Source organism: Vidua macroura, chromosome 21 (genome assembly GCF_024509145.1).
Source record: "Vidua macroura isolate BioBank_ID:100142 chromosome 21, ASM2450914v1, whole genome shotgun sequence".
Taxonomy (NCBI): Eukaryota; Metazoa; Chordata; class Aves; order Passeriformes; family Viduidae; genus Vidua; species Vidua macroura.
Genome location: NC_071591.1, coordinates 8782536 through 8799092, shown reverse-complemented (window position 1 = coordinate 8799092; position 16557 = coordinate 8782536). Strand labels below are relative to the sequence as shown.

Here is a 16557-nt window from a genome sequence, read left to right as displayed (position 1 = left end):
CCAGGAAGTGACGCGGCCGCCGTTGCCGGGAGACGGGTTATACAGAGCGGCCCCGGCGGCGGGACCGGACCCCCCCGCCCCGCCCCAGCGCCCGCCCCCGCGGGACCCGCAATTAGCGCTCCCGCTCATCAGCGCTCATCAGCGCGCCGAGCCCTGCCCGCGGCTCAGCGCGGCGCCGAGCCCGCGCAGGTGGGAGCTGCGCAGGATGGAAAGTCCTGGCAGCTTTCCTCAGCCCTCCCGGGATGGATCGCGTCCATCCCAGAGCTTCCGCAGCTTCCCTCCATCCCAGCACGGCGAGCGCACTCGGGGTGCGGCACACACGGCAGAGGACACTGGGCAGGGATCGGTTTACGCCTGAGAACAGCCTGCCCCGGCACACGGAGCCGTTACCTGACCCGCGGGGCTGTTTTTCCATTGCCCGGCGTGCCAGGTGTGGGATTGTTGTTACCTCACAGTGCTGGGCACGGTAACTGCTGAGTTATGGTGCTGGGGACGCGCCCGTTCAGCTCAGCACAGGCTTTGTTTTCATGACACCTAAACGAAATTCAGACACATCTGCTACTGACAGGGTGTTGAAGGAATCAATGATTGGGGGAGCGGTTTTTAAAAAGGAGAAATTTAGATTAGATCTTAGAAAGAAATTGTTCTTAAGAATTGAGTGAGGGTGGGCAGGCCCTGGCACAGGGAGCCCAGAGCAGCTGTGGCTGCCCCTGGATCCCTGGCAGTGCCCAAGACCAGTCTGGAAGCAGCCTGGCACAGTGGAAGGTGTCCCTGCCCATGGCAGGGGTGGGATGAGATGATCTGTAAGGTCCCTTCCAACCCAAACCATTCTGTGATGTCACGTTTGGAGTCCACCCCAAACTCCCAGCAATTAACTCCTCATTTAGCAAACACAACCAGGACAGAGAAGCCCTTCCCGTGAGGGATCCTGGTGGTCCAGATCCCATGATCAAGAAGCTGGCAGGGCCTCAGGCACATGGTATTGCAGACCTGGATAGGTGGGATTCAGGGAATCACATTCCCACCTGGGATGCTCCTTACACAGGTAGCCACCCTCTTCTCTGCCTCCACACCCAGAACTTGTGACCTCATACCCAAAAGAGAAGCATCAGGAATGAGTGCAGAAATCCAGGAACTGCTTTTCTGGTTGCTGGATGAATTATTTCTTACTACTTGAGGTTTGAGTTTCTTTTATATCTCTGGAACACCTGAGCAAAGACCATTTTCCATCTCAGTCATTTGAAATCTTTCTGTCTTTGTTGAAGTGCCTTCCATCTGCTACAGTAGAGGAGGATTAAACCTAATTCATCAGATGAATCTTGATAGCAGTAGGATTCATTTTGTTCATGGATATGATGGAAGAGCTTAAACAGCTGCATTACAAGTAGCTTTATGTATTAAAGCTTTGTTGGAGCTCTCAATGCCTTGTTTAAAACAAAACTAAACAAAGCAGATTGCTAATTGAAATTCGCATTCGAACTGTGGCTGATAAATAAGCAGATGGAGCAGTCAACATTACTGGAAAGAAAAGGGGACAATATAGGACAGAGAAGTGAGTAAAAACAAAAATACGCCTACATCAGCCAAACAAAGTGAGAGAAGGGCAAACAAGGTACTGCAAGCCTTTGAATTGCACCCAGACACGATGTTGGTGCTCAGTCCCGCTCAGACTCCTCTATTTAAAGCACTGCTGTTCCCACCAGCACAGTGTCTGAGCTCCTCCAGCCTTTTTTAATCCTACACGAAGACTCCCAAAGTGTGAACACGAGCAGATGCAGTGAGAGCTGCCCCTGCTCTGCTCTAGCTCCAGCCTGGAGCAGCACATCCATCCCTTCCCTCTGCAGCAGAGCGTGGCAATGCCCAGAGCACAGCCACCAGGGCTGCTCCATGGCCAGAGCTGCCCAGTGCTGGCACTTGGTCCCTGATCTTTTGATCTCTTCTCCAGAACATCACAAAGTCAGTTTCCCAGTCCCAGAACAACTCCAGTCCAGTGCTAGCCAGCAGAAACACACGGAGTAGCTGCATTTGGGAATGATTCTGTTTTCTTGCTGTCACTACAGCCCTGGCAGCGGACACTGCTCATCCTTGGGGTGCCCCATCCACTTGCTGCTGCCACAGGACAGCTCTGAGCCTTCCTTTTGGATGTGATCCCTGTTTTAGTTGCTCCTCAGAGAAGTTTTACATTTAGACTGTTCACACGTTGGCAAGTTGGATCGTTACCACACACTCCAGACAGGGGCTCCCACTGCTTTCCCTTTGGAGAAGAAAAGGATTGAGGTCTTCTCATGGAGCCTCAGCTTTGACGTGGATCTGATGGATTTCTGGGGGCTTTATCCTTTCCATTGCTGTAAACACTAAAGCCAGGCAGTTGAGAGGGAGCAGCACATGGCCTTGGGCCAGAAGGGAAAGAGCAGCTTTCCAGAACCAGAATCATTCCCAAATGCAGAACCAGAGGGTTCACGCAGCTCTTGGGCTCAGGAATGTTCCCACACCTGAGCAAAACCTCTCCAAACTTCCTCAGCCCAGGTGATGCAGCTGAATAAATGCTCCCCATCAGTGTGCAGTACCTGTGCAGGGCTGCAGGGCTCCAAGGGCCACATCAAAGTGGTCCTTCAGGATTGCTTAGGAAGAAATTTGTTCCCTTTGAAGGTGGGGAGGCCCTGGCACAGGATGTCTAGAGAAGCTGTGGCTGTCCCATCCCTGCAAGTGTTTAAGATCAGCTTGGAGCAACCTGGATGGTGGAAGGTGTCCCTGCTCGTGGCAGGGTGGTAGGACAGGGTGATCTTTATGGACCTCCTAACCCAAACCATTGGTGGTGAAGCCCCATCCCTGGAGGTGTCCAAGGAAGGCCTGGATGTGGCACTCAGTGCTCTGGGCTGGTGACAAGGTGGGGATCAGCCAGAGGCTGGACTTGATGATCATGGAGGTCTTTTCCAACCTCAGTGACTCTGTGATGATTTGGAAAGGGAGCTCTGCCAGGGGGCAGTTGGCAGCAAGTGCTCAGGGCAGAGGATCAATGCCAGGTACAGACAGCATCACCTACAAACATCCTCTGGAGGCAAGATTCATGGACACTGAGAGTCCACAACAATTCCTGGGACAGCTCCTGGCTGAACTGAACCTTTGATAACGGTGGGGACCTGACAGGCACCACCACAGGGACCTCAGCACCCACTCACAGTGGAGAGCTCCAGAGCAGTTTGGCACTGCTCATTCCCAGCTTTCAGCTCCACCACCTGCCTTGCCCAGCAGAGTCTCTCAAGGCCAGCAGGAGCCCAAAAGGTGTTATTCTTGTGAGTTTTTAAACCATCCTTGCAGCACAAAATAATCCCATGCGTTTGCTAAGTGCCACCTGAATAAATTGCCTAACCTTTCCGCTTTAATCCGCTGTAATCACTTTCCAGAGGCACTCTTTGAAAAGTGAGCTCCGTGTTTCCAGAGCAGCTGTGCTCCTAATTAAAAGGCACTGTAGCAAGAAGCCAACAAAACCTAATTCTGCTTGGAAATGCCTTGCTGCAGTTGGAGGACTGAGGTGAACTGTGAGGAGGGCCAGGGAGGAAGCAGCAGCTGCCTGTGCTGCTTAAGAGAGTATTAGGAGAGGGCTGGCACTCGGGGCTGCCTCTTGGCTAAATCCCTGTTTAGCAGATTGGCTCCCAATCCTCTGCCCTGGCCAGGCTGGTTTGCACAGCTTGGACATGTGCAGGAATCAGCTGAGTGCTCACAGAAGGAGCCAGTGCAGAGGGAAAAGCATCCAGAGGGTTTTCCAGCAGAACTTCTGGGTGCTTTGCTTCCAGCACCATTCCTCCTGCAGCAAAACTGAATCCAGCACAGTTCGGGCTCACAAGTTCCCCATGGTGCAGGGAGCAGGCTCAGGCTCCATCTCTTCAGCTCCAGCTATAACAGGCAGAAGTTGGATTTGAAGGAAAGCCGTAGGAGCAGTGAGAAATCATCTTTTCAAGGGAGATTTTTTGAGCTCTGCATTAGGAGCATAAACCACTCACAAGAGGAATATTTCCAATGAATGGAAGTTGCTGTGCTTCATCAGACCAAGTTCAGTTTGACACATCCCAGCTGGGGCAGGTCCTGAAAAGCAGGGTCCAAGCAGGCAGAGGGGGTAGGAAACTCTGAGACTCCTTAAATCCTTCTGTATCTGCATATCTACAAATCTCCTAAAGCTCAGTGCCACACTCAGACTGTACCTGAGCAAAGCCAGCCCCAAACAGCTTCATTTGAGTGGGAATTTGGTGGTTTCCATTGTGCAGGAGAACATCAAAGATGAGAATTTTAACACCAAACCTTAATGTTTCCATGGGGTGGACACCACAGGGTTAGAGTTTATCAGTCATTTAGATAGTGTGGATTAAAAACTGAATCAAATCAGACAGCAATAGTTTCACCTGTATTCCCAGCCATATTTTCATTTCAAGCCATTGGAATGCTGTGACACTTACTAAAACCTAAGTCAAAGCAACTCACATTCAAACAAACCTACATTTGCTCCATCTTCTGATGAAAAAGCCTGTTCAAGGAGCAGAAGCTCCCCCTGATTTGCCTGCAGTGATCTCTCCACAGTGCCAACACCACTGAGTGTAACCCTGCATGGCAGAGCCAGATGATTTAAGAGCTGCAATCCTCCTCCCCTCTCCAGCAATTTCTTGCACTTATGCACTCTCCAGTCCTGCTTGAAATGCCTGAAAGAAAAAGCCACTTGCGTCATCAGCTTTTTTTTTTTTTTTTTCCTTTTAATGCCCAGCACAAATCACGGCTAAGTCACGATGTGGGCCTGGGTGTCACAGACAGGCAGAGCTGCCACTGGCACAGGATCAGGTCAGTGCCACTCTCTGATTTGGGCACCTCGGCTGTTCAATTTGGTGTTTAAGGCCACAGAGCCTGTTCCTGAGGGCTGACTGTCCTTGGATGGGACAGTGAGTTTAGTGAGCCTGCTCGGTGGGAGGTGTCTCAGCCTATGGCAGGGGATTGGAGCTGGATGAGCTTTTAGGTCCCTTCCAAGCCAACCCATTCTGTGATTCCATGATTCTAAGGCCATTTTAGGACTGGGGAGCTGTGCCATAGGGAGCACCTGCAGAAGGAGGCAGCCTTGGGGCTGTGAATAATTTGCTGCACAGGACTGGGTTTAATCACTCTGTAGAAATTGTCAAACGAGTCCAATATTGCCACAGTTGAGCTGCATGGCACAGGACTGGCTGGGAAGTTGCAGCATGGAGGGGGAGCAGAGACTCTTTGTCCTCAGTGGTGCCTTCCTTCACGATTTGGGGTTGACCTTGTGCACAGGGGGTCACAAGGTGCAAATTGATGCCCCCAACCCTGAATTCTCCTCTTGCTGGGTCCATCACTGCTCCAGCCCAGTCTCCACCCTTCAGGCAGGGACTTTACCCTGCTGGAGGTCTTGGCTACTCTTGGAGTGCAGCACCTCACACACAGGCTGGGATGTTTTACTGATAGAACCATGGAATGGTTTGGGTTGACCTTAAAGATCATCATGGTTCAACCCCCTGCCACGGCAGGGACACCTCCCTCTGTCCCAGGCCACTCCCAGCCCTGTCCAGCCTGGCCTTGGGCACTGCCAGGGATCCAGGGGCAGCCACAGCTGCTCTGGGCACCCTGTGCCAGGGCCTGCCCACCCTGCCAGGGAGCAATTCCTGATTCCCAATATCCCATCCATCCCTGCCCTCTGGCAGTGAGAGCCATTCCCTATGTTCTGTCCCTCCATGCCTTGTCCCCAGTCCCTCTCCAGCTCTCCTGGAGCCCCTTCAGGTCCTGCAAGGGGCTCTGAGCTCTCCCTGCTGTGAATATCTTTGTTCTTTCTTCAACTGAACTGAGAATATCCACACCCTGGAGCCTTCTCTTGTCCAGGCTGAGCAACTCCAGCTCTCTCCATCTCCAGAGCAGAGGGGCTCAACTCTCAGAGCACCTTCACATTCCTCTCTGGACTAACTTCAGCAGCTCCACATCCTTCTTATGTCAGGGGCTGGCTGGGAAGTACCACATGAATTTGGGAGAAGTACAGTCCCTTTCTGAAGAGCGCTGTTAATATATCCACCAATTCCACATCAGACCTGAGCACTGCAGAGCTCATTTGCACAAGTTCAGCCTCCCAGCAGGTGGGAAAATCAGGGGCTTCACTCACACTGGGAATTGACAAACTCATACAGAGCTAATCTAATTGGAAGGTATTTATCTCATTTGAAAACATTTACCTAATTCAAATACATTTATCAGTCTGGTTGTGAAAGCCTGTCAGTCTGGCAGGATTTATGGGCCAGCTTCCCAAGCATTTCTGCAGTGGTGGAAGTGACTGCAGTGGTACAAACTATCCCTGCAGGTTTGCATCAGGAGTACAACTCAGCCCTGCCAGCAGGAGAACTCAGCTGCAAGGACTGATTGCACATCTGGGGGGACAAACTCCAGGGCAGAAAGGGGGGTGCTCCTTACAGCTCCTCACTGAGACTGTTCCTTTCCCTCTGCATCCATCTGTGCCCCACGGGAACTGCAACACCAAAAATTCCCATGCTGTGACAGCCCTGGAATGCTGCCAGAGCACCGGGAAATTCATCCTCAATTCCCACACCACTGCTGGGAGTTTTGCTCCCCGTTCAACCATTGCCACAGGAACACAGGATTGAGATCTTGGAGGACTGGGGCCTCCAGTGAGCATCTCTCCTGGTGGGCGTGATTTACACCGAGATTCCTCCACTCACTCAGAGGATAATGGGGCTGCAGGGTCACACTCTTCATCCAAAGCATTGCTCTCATCTCCTCCAGGCTGCAAACCCATCCCTGCCAGGCTGGAGAGGGATGCAGAGCTCTGGGCTCCCTTATTGCAGCACTGCAGGAAGACAATCAAAAGAAAAAGTTAATGAGGTACTAATCATTATAGATTTGTAGTATATGATGCCATAAATACCCGCCGTCATCGATTAAATGTAGTGGGGCAAAGACATCTAATCCATCATCTTGGCCATTTGATTTTTCAAAATTCATTTCCTACCATCAGGGAGATGCCAGAGGCCCAATCTCCTGCCCAAGAAGCTGGCACCATTCCCTCCCTGCACCCATCACACTGTGGCCTGCCCAGACCTTCTCACGGGGCTCTGTGAGGTTCCACTGAAAATCCCACCGAGAGGAATTGGGAACTTGGAGAGATAGGAAAAATAGGCAGGACAAGCTTGAATCCTGGGTCCTTTCTCTGTTTCTCTGCAGGTTTTTATTTGTTTGTCTCCAGCCCAACCCCTCTGGTTTTCTTGCAGAGATGAGGCTTTTGGGAGAACAAATATTAGTTTTAACAAACAAACAAATAAAAAGAAGGAAAATCTGTTCTTGATGTTAAAATCTGTTCTGAATGCCTTAAGTTCTCCTAAAGTGACAAATGGCCAAGGGAAAACTGATCAAAAAAACCCTCTCAGAGATGTCATCACAGTTCTGAAACTTGCCAGAAGGCAGGAAAAAACGCTCTGGCATCTCTTAGGGAGACAAAGGTGACAAAACCCAGCTACAACCAGGTGTAGGTGATGGGCAGTGCTGTGGTAAAGCCTGAGTAACTCCAGAGCGGCGGGCAGGCAAAGTGGCAGCGCTGGCAGCCGAGGATGAGACTAATTAGGGCTGCGATCCCTGCCCCACACGCGCTAATGCCCGCGGATAGATCGCTAATGCTCTCAATTCTTGCTCATTAGCACCGGCAGCAAAGACAAGACAAGCGTGTTATGTCATCGTTTAAATCCTGTCACATTTCCCCAATGACTCTGATTCCGTTTTTAAATATTCATTCTCCTCCCCCGAGGCAGGACTGCCTTGCCCTGGGAGCTCCGGATTCCGGAGATTTGCTCCAAGCAAAGCTCTCACAGCCGCACTGAGCCCCAGCCCTTCCCCGCGTCCCGCAAAGAGGAATCCCCTGGTGGGAACATTCAAGGCATCAGCTCATGCTCCCCTAATTTTCCACATGAGTTTACACCTCAGATTGGAGTTAAACTGAGTATTTTCCAGTCACCTTTGCACGGGGAGGGAGTCTGGGGCCGTGCATCTCTGCATGAGCAGGCACACTCCGGTTCAATAAGCACAAAACACATTTGCAGCATGAGGAGCCGATGGTTCTTGAGTCAACTGGCAGGAGTAAAAAGAATAAATATTTACAGACACATCCTGCTCTGATCTGTGCCAGCTAGATTTATATCAGCTCTCACTCAAAGGGGGGTTTCAGCCTTCTGCCCTCACTGCCCAGTGAGCTGCTGGTGGGGTTGGGGGTGTTGGAAGGGCTGGAACTCCTTCCAGAGGGACCCTGACCAGGGAATACCCAGGAACACTCAGCACAGAGAGCAGCAGGGGTGGGAGGGCTGTGAAATCTGCCTTGAAACCCAGGCCAGGGCACGTAGAAATGGTCACAAACACACCCTGTCCAGGGGGAGGGAATATCTCCTGAATTCAGCACAGGCTGCATCAGGCCCATTCACTCTTCCCTGCAGCAAACCATTTCCACAACCATTTTGTAGATGCCAAAGAGGGAGGAGACCTGTCCAGGGGCACGTGGGACAGCCCAGAGCAGCCGTGGCATCCCCCAGCCAGAGACTGAACCCCACATCCCATCCCATCCCATCCCATCCTATCCCATCCCATCCCATCCCATCCCATCCCATCCCATCCCATCCCATCCCATCCCATCCCATCCCATCCCATCCCTGCCTGGTTTCCCCAGCTGGGCTGGGGGATCTGTAGGGATCTGGGCTGGTGTTCCTGGAGGATCTCTCTCCTACCTTCCCTTTAGCACTGCAGACAGCACCAGGAGGGCTTGATGAGGTTTTTGCTGCAGAATCTCCTGGGAAAAGGCTGAATTGCTTTTGTTCCAGCAGCTGAGGGTTTCAGAGCTTGCTTATGAAAGCAGGGAAAAGAAGAAATAACAGAAACAAGTGGTTGGAGTCAGATGTGCATTAAGAGGAAGGGTTTACACTAGATGGCACCTGATCTCATCACTGTAGATGCAGAAGGTAAAGCCAGCTGGATTACTGTAGGGAATGATGTTATTCCTTCCCCAGGAGCTGCCTTTGTGGCCCTCCCTGGGCTCTGGGCCACGCAGGAGGAGCAGCTCACCCTGCAGCCAGCACTGCTGTGAATGTTAAACACCCTTTGCACAGCCCTGCTCGGAATCTCTCTCCAGGTGCTGGAGTTCCCTGCTTTGCTCAGCCCAAGCTGCTTCCAGAGCCACAGAGGTTAAATGTGCCCAGCCTGTTTCCTGCCAGGTTTCTCTCGGTGGAAGCACAACCTCCCTCCGTGGAGGCAAAGGCAGTAAGAAGGGCTCTGTCCCTCAGGGACTTAACTCTAAGAGGCAGCAAAGCTGCTGCAGGGCCATGACGTGGATAATCCAGCAGATCCATCCCGAGCACTGCGTGGCACAGCAGCCACCTGGGCATGTGGGGACACGCCAGCTCTGCCACAGGTGTGGCACAGAGACACCAGAGCCTGATCCCACATCAGGGGATGTGGGATTCCACCCCTGTGAGGACATGGAAGGTGCTGAAGACACAAAATAAGTGGCCAGGGTTTTGGCAGCTCGCAGAGGATGAAGGGTTTGCAGGAACCACTGCTCCACACATCCACACACACATGGAATGAGTCAGGGAATTGCTGTGGGAGAAGAGGGAAGAGCTGCCAGCTGGGAAGAGGGGCTGAGCCTCAGGCTTGCTCTGGCGCAGCACATCCTTTCTCCTGCTGCCATCAGGAGCCAGACACTGGAGGAGAAAGCTGGCCTCAGTCTGTGGCACAGTGGCCATTCCTGAATTACCAGCCTGAGCCTGGATCTAGGCTGGATGGAGGGGGCTTGGAGCAAGCTGGTCTAGGGGAAGGTGTCTCTAGGGGGTGGAATGAGATGGTTTTTAAGGTGTCTTCCAACCCAAACCAGTCTGTGATTGTATAACCTGAGCTAGAGCTGCCCACCCCATCCTCCACTTTCTGCCCCTAAGTACCATCAACAAGATTCCCATTAAAAAAAAAAAAAGCTGGTAAATAAAAATCTAAATGGTGAGTGGGGAAATTATTTCTCTACAGAAGCAGAGCCAGCAACAAGTCTCAGCCCTCTCCTGAATTATTTTGCCTCCACTTGGATCCTCCCTGGACTGGGGAAGGGATTTCTGCTCCTGGCAGCCCCACAGCACCTCTGTCACATGTCTCAGAGTGTAAGGTCACAGTCGTGCTGCTCTGAAGACATTTGCAGGCAAATTACTCTGCCTCTCCCAAGCACAGACACTCATTGCTTCAGCAGGAGGCAGCCAGCAGATTACATGAGGTAATTTAGTAGCTGACATTAAAAACACTTCATTTAGCCTGGAATAAAAATATCTTCATTCAACCTAAACTATATGAAGATAACTGAATTCATAGCAGGTTTTTTGTAGCTGCTTACCTGGGCAGCTGAATGGAGACTGCAACTCAACATCTCCCTGTCACTGTGTCCCTGCTGGAGAGCAGGAATGCCAGCAGGGCCTACGGGAGTAGAGGGATTTCTCATGGGGCCTAACCCTCCCCCCTGGTACAACAGATTGAATTTTCCAGCTTTCCTGGATGAATTACTTTTTACCTTCTTCCTGGTGTGGGCCAAGGCCTCCAGCTAAGAGAGCAGAGAGATGAATTTTGCTGCATCTCAAGCAGCTGTTGCTCTGTTTGGTTTTAATGCTGTGCTGTGAGCAGAGCCACGGCTACGGAGAGAGAGTTAATAATGTCCTGAATGAGACAAGAGCCAGGGAGAGGAGATGGAATGGGATGCAGGGAGGAGGGATACTTTAAACACTGGTTTATCTGACAAATTCTGCAGTTATACATCCTCTACTCTGCTTTCCAGCAGACAGATGGAAACAATTTTTACATGGCACAAGCAGAGGAGAAACAAATGAACTCTTGCTTCCAGTGCAAGACCCAGCTGCACAGGTGCCACCTCTGTAACCTTTGGAGACCTCCATAATTAAGGAATTACCACAAAAAAGGAAAATATAATCCTTGTCTGCCCCATTTTGGGGGCAGCAGGTGCTCTGAGGTGTTTGGGATTCACCCAGGCATCAGTTCAGGAGAATCTTCCCCAGCAGCTCCAAGATCCTGCCTTTCAGCAGCAGAACCCAGTGCTGTTACCACTCCTGCTCTCCCAGCAGCCCCCAAAAAGCACCACTGGCGATGCCCAGGGTGCTTTAATCTGGGATTCTCCATCTCAGTACTTCTTTTCCTATTATCCACAAGAGGCAGAATTTGCCATTCCCCCTGCCACGGCGGCTGCCAGCAGTTCAAGGTGCTGGTGCTCCCTGTACCTGCCCAGGCAGGGAGGACTCCCTGGAGGTACAAAGGTGCTGTCCCAGCCCTCTGCTCCCACCACACCATCAGCACAGCCCTTTTCAGAGAAAAACAATCAAATCAAAGCCCTGTGGCACCCTGGTCCCTTGGATCCCTTCCAAAGGAACCCCAATCTCCTCAGACTCTCTGGGTACCCAGCTCATGGCTGGGGCTGCTCCAGTTCCCACCCTATCTCTGAACATAACACAGAGTCAGTCTGAGCTGACACTTTTTGGGTCAGATGCTCCTGAAAGTGATGGACAGAGAGAGTTCCAGCCATGAGGAATTGCAGGACAAACTCACCCAGTATCAATTGCAGCAGCATCTTTGGCTGCAACAGAGCTGCCTGATTGAAAATCTTAGGATATCCTGAGCTGGAAGGGACCCACAAGGATCATCAAAGTCCAAATCCTGGCCCTACATAGGGGAACCCCAGCAATTCCACCATGTGCCCGAGGGCATTGTCCAAACACCTCTTGAACCCCTGAGGACCAGACGCCAAGGAATCCCTCCAAAGGCTGCATGGATGGGGCTTGGAGCATGAAACCAAGCTCTGCCTGTCCACGGACTGCAGGAAATGCTGCTAAACCAGAGAAGATGTCACTGTCCTGGATTTGCTCCCTGGAGCTCTGTCAGGGAAGTCAGAAGGCATTTGGCATGTGCAGCTGAATATCAGACTTACAATGAGGATGTCTGGGCTTGTTTCCCAACTTTGAGACTGACACACTTTGCAAGCTCAGTCAGTTCTCCTTCCTCCCCAGGCCGGATTTCATCCCACTCTGCACCTTCCCGAGTCATTTTGTACCTGCACAAAGCTTTAACCCAGCCAGAACATTTTGCTCACTTAGATGGGTGTCACATCTAACACCAGGAGGGGAGTGCTTTCAGCATCACTTAATGAGGCTTTTCTGCTTTGCATAAAAACTTGGCAATGAGCTGGGCAGGGTGATAAAGGAGGAGGAGAGCTGCCAGCTGCCAGGCAGGAGAGACAGACAGCTCCTGTCAGCCCCCTCCTCCTTGGACACAAGCAGGACGGGCTGGGAAGGCAACCAGGCTGCTGTTTTGGGGCTCCAGCAGCCCTTGGGATGTGTGTTCACATCCCAGCCCACAGGGGCTGTGTTAACCTCTCATCCGTGCTCTCCCAGCAGTGTGCCTGTCCCAGATCCCAGCATTTCCCCACTGCTTTGTGAAGTTATTATTCTCTATTATTGCTCCCTGCAAACCTCCAGCTCTTCCAATCTACACAATCCAAAGCTGGTGCAGCCAAATTCTCCTCCCTGAGCTCTGCCAAGAACATCTGGCTCCTGCCTTCCCCTCTCACAGCCTCCAGCCCCCTTTCTCCTGCCATCAATAAACACTCCCAGGGTTTCAAGTTTTCCTCATCCACGTTCCTTTTTCTATTCTCTTGCAGGATTTCTGTGGGCGAAGATGCAGCTGGGTGACCTCTGTTCTGTTGCTTGATGGAAATTATTCTTTTTCCATTTTTCCATTTTCCCCTTTTTCCCTTTTCCCCTTTTCCCCTTTTCCCCCTTTTCCCTTTTCCCCTTTTTCCCTTTGCTCCCTTAGCACAGAGAGGCTCTCAGAGCTGCAGAGGAACCTCAGGCTGGGTGGGTCCCATCTGCAGCTCCCTCTGGGATATTGGGGACACCAAAGGGTAGAGTCCCCAGTGCCACCTCAGCTTCCCACCTCTCCTCCTGTCTCCTTGCACTGCTCACAGCCTTCCTGGCTCAGGACGAGTCTTTCCTTCCCAAGAAAAGGGAGATTTTTAGTTTCAAACAAGTTTCTTGTGACAGGACATTTACTGAGTTTTGGCACAAGTAATTACTGTTGGAATTAATTTGTCTCTGTGAGTGGTGAGTGCTGGGGCTGAGGCTGCAGCTCTGTTTGCCCCACACAGGCTGTCCCTGCAGCTCCTGGAGCTGCTCTCCCTGCAGGATGAGCCCTGTTCCACAGCATTTTAGCAGAGTTTATTAGGAGACACTGCCTACTGTTTGATCTTGGAAGCTTTTCTCCCCCTGGTATAACCCAGAGCATGTAAGTGGTAAATCAGATGCATTTGGGATATGTATAAAAATGCAGACCCATAAGCCAGGAGTCTGCTAGCATTGTTAACCTTGGAAATTCTGAATTACCCTCTAGGCAGGGGATTTGGCAGGGATTTTAACAAGAAATGCTAGAAAAAGCAAGGCTTGTTCTCACATGGGTGACTATGCAGCCTGCAGCAAATTGTAAAGGACTTTTTTCTTTACAAACACCACTGATCTTCCTTTGGCTTTCTAAGAACCAAATAATTTCCCTGATTTGGGGCATAGGGACACATCCTCCAAAACCAGGACTGTCTGTAGTGCTGCACATTTAACTATCAACCTGCTGCACCAAAGATGCTCGTTCCCCAAGCATCAGACTCTGGTCGCCTCCTCCTGAAGGTACAGAAAAACCCAAATTTTAATAGGCTGAGTGCTCGTTGCTGCTATAAACAGCAACACAGGGCAGACAGGAGCTCAAGTCTAAGTGTCACATCAGGACACTGCAAAAATCCCCAGCACTGGGGGGTTGTGGCACCAGAACAGCAACTCAGACCTTTTATTTGATAAATAACAGGATTCTTTAGAACAGCTTGGAGAGAGAAAACACTTAAAGCCCAGATTTAAGTGGAAAATGGCATGAAAGCCAATGTGGCTAATGATCTGACAAGGAACATGCAAGGCTAATTTAGGACTTCTTTAAGTAGAATTCTTGATTAGGCACCAGAAAGGCATTAAATCATGTAGGTGCTCCTTGGGAAAAGCATCTGTAATGAGGCTGTGGTGGGAAAGTTTGAGTGAGGTTGGGGAAAACAGAGATGAAGAGAACAGAGATGATCTGGTGAAAGAAGAGATGGCAGCAGCCAAGGAACACAGGGAGGACAGTACCACAGCCAGGGAAGACACTTCATCTGCACATCCTACCCGTTTGTCAGGGTAATTTAGGAGTTCTTAAGCAAAATCAGTCCTTAAAGGAACTCCATCCATGTGTTCCACCTGGCTCTGGTTGCCCTGGGCAGCCCCACCGGGGTGTCACCCTGTAGCTCTCACTGGAGGGCTCAGGAGATGAATTTCAGCTCAGCCCTCAGCTCAGGTTGTGCTCTGTCATGTGTTTGGCATGGGTTTGTGCCTTGGGTTCCTGGGGACATATCTGGAAATGAGATTTCTGGATGTCTGGAAATGATTCCTGACCAACCTAGAGCTCCTCTCCTTCTCACACAGGTGCTGTACTCTCCTTGGTGAATGTCTTAGGTTGGAAATGGGGGTGTGTGTTCAATTCCCATCTGTCAGAGCTGGGGCAGTTCTCCTCTGTGCATTGGGCACTTTTCTTTATCTCTCCCACAGACAATCCTCCCTCCAGGAGATCTCTGCTGTCCATGGCCACTGAGTGTCCTTGCATGGCTGAGAAAATTCCAGCATCCCATGGGGAGAGGCTCTGCCCAGGGCAGGAGCCAAGCATTCCTACCTGGATCCAATCTGACCTTGGAACAGCACAGCAGCCTTTGCCCACTGCATTCCCAGAGGAGCAGCTTTCTGCCCCACTGCATTCCCAGAGGAGCAGCTTTCTGCCCCACTGCATTCCCAGAGGAGCAGCTTTCTGCCCCACTGCATTCCCACAGGAGCAGCTTTCTGCCCCACTGCATTCCCAGAGGGAGCCCAGGCCCATCTCCAGCAGCCCTGGAGCTCCAGAGGAAAACTCCAGCCTTGTCCAGGATCCTGCTCCAGCAGAAGCACAGCTGGCACTGCAGGAGGGCTGAGCCCCCATGGAATGGCACTGCTGCCACCAGCCTGACCCACAGCCTGCCAGGGCCTGCTCTCACTCTGCCAGTGGTTTGGTTTTTTTTTTTGGTACTATTGCATTTGTAATTTTAATTTTCCTAGTAAAGAACTGTTATTCCTATTCCCATATTTTTACCGGAGAGCCCCTTAATTTCAAAATTATAATAATTCAGGGGGAGGGGGTTTACATTTTCCATTTCAAAGCAGCTCCTGCCTTCCTTAGCTGACATCTGGCTTTTCAAACCAGGACAGTGAGGATGTTGTCCTTTGCTCTCTGTTCACCCTCCCTGGCACAACAACTCCTTTCTGCTGCTCCCAGCAGAGCTGCAGCAGGAATCTCATGCCCTGAGGAGCTGTGATGCTGTGCCCAGGTTGTGGGGTCTTGTATGTGATGTGATATGGCAAAAAGAGGGTGAGGAGTGATCATTGATGAGTTGTGTTGTCACATTCCAGTTCTGGAGCCTTGGCAGCAGCAGTCACTGGATGAGAAGAGGCAAGTTAAAATGAGGGCATGAAAATGAGGTGCTTACCAGGTTCAGTTTTGAAGAGGAAACTCCTGACCTCTGATTTAGATGAGAGGCTGCCCAATCTGTTGGCTGCTATTTTCGCTTTGCTGTGCAGGCACCTGAAGCCAGGGGCTGCCTCCCGTCTTGTTTCTGGTGGTGAGATGTTTTGTGGAAGGTGTGGGGCTTGGCTTTTCCTGCTCTGCCTTTTGCCCAGGAGAGGTCAGGAGCCAGCTCTGCCTGGAGCATCCCCACCACTGCCCTCTGCGGTCATGGGATGGTGACAAAGCCCTCCCACAGCAGCGTTTGCTTTTCTTTGATGCCATTTGGGCAGTTTTGAGTGCTCCTTTTGAATAGCCAACAGCTGATGAATAACCTGGTGTTTCACACGTGATTATGATCCTCACCGTCTCGATCAGTAAATACAATAAGCTTGAACAGCCTGGTGTTGGGAGCTCTTTAAAATCATATCCTCTATGAGAGACAGCAATCGATGGTGCTTATTCCAGTTTAGCAGTGATTATGTGCTGGTTACTGCAAAAAGCCACCTGCAACCCAAAGTGGGGACTGTAACTTCCTGCTGGTGTACAGCACACCTGTCCTGCTCTATAAATATTGAGTTTTTAATTAAAGTGGATAAACTGCTTCAGAAAATGCGATGTGCTTGTTTAAATACCAACCATTAGTCATGACAAAGGGATTTAAATAGGGAGGTTTGGGCTTTTTGCAAATAAACGTGTATGTGGTTTCTCTCTTAGCTCAGTGCAATCCATCCTGAGTGTCAGCCCCGAATTCCATGTGCTCTCTAAATGAGAGGGAGAGGAGGAAAGGCATGTTCTGTGTGTTTATACAGGCTACAGATATGAGATGTTTGGGTTTGGTGACAAACATCTTTATTGAAATGGTGTAAATCACACAGAAAACAAACA

General features: G+C 50.9%; 1 long non-coding RNA gene across 1 annotated transcript; it reads left to right on the top strand.

Moving 5' to 3' along the window:
* The first annotated feature begins 124 nt into the window (after positions 1-124).
* Positions 125-7334, top strand: LOC128817765 (uncharacterized). Its single transcript, XR_008440281.1, has 4 exons — positions 125-1045; positions 4754-4827; positions 6784-6882; positions 7016-7334. It is a non-coding gene; the product is annotated as an uncharacterized LOC128817765 (long non-coding RNA).
* The last annotated feature ends 9223 nt before the right edge of the window (positions 7335-16557 follow it).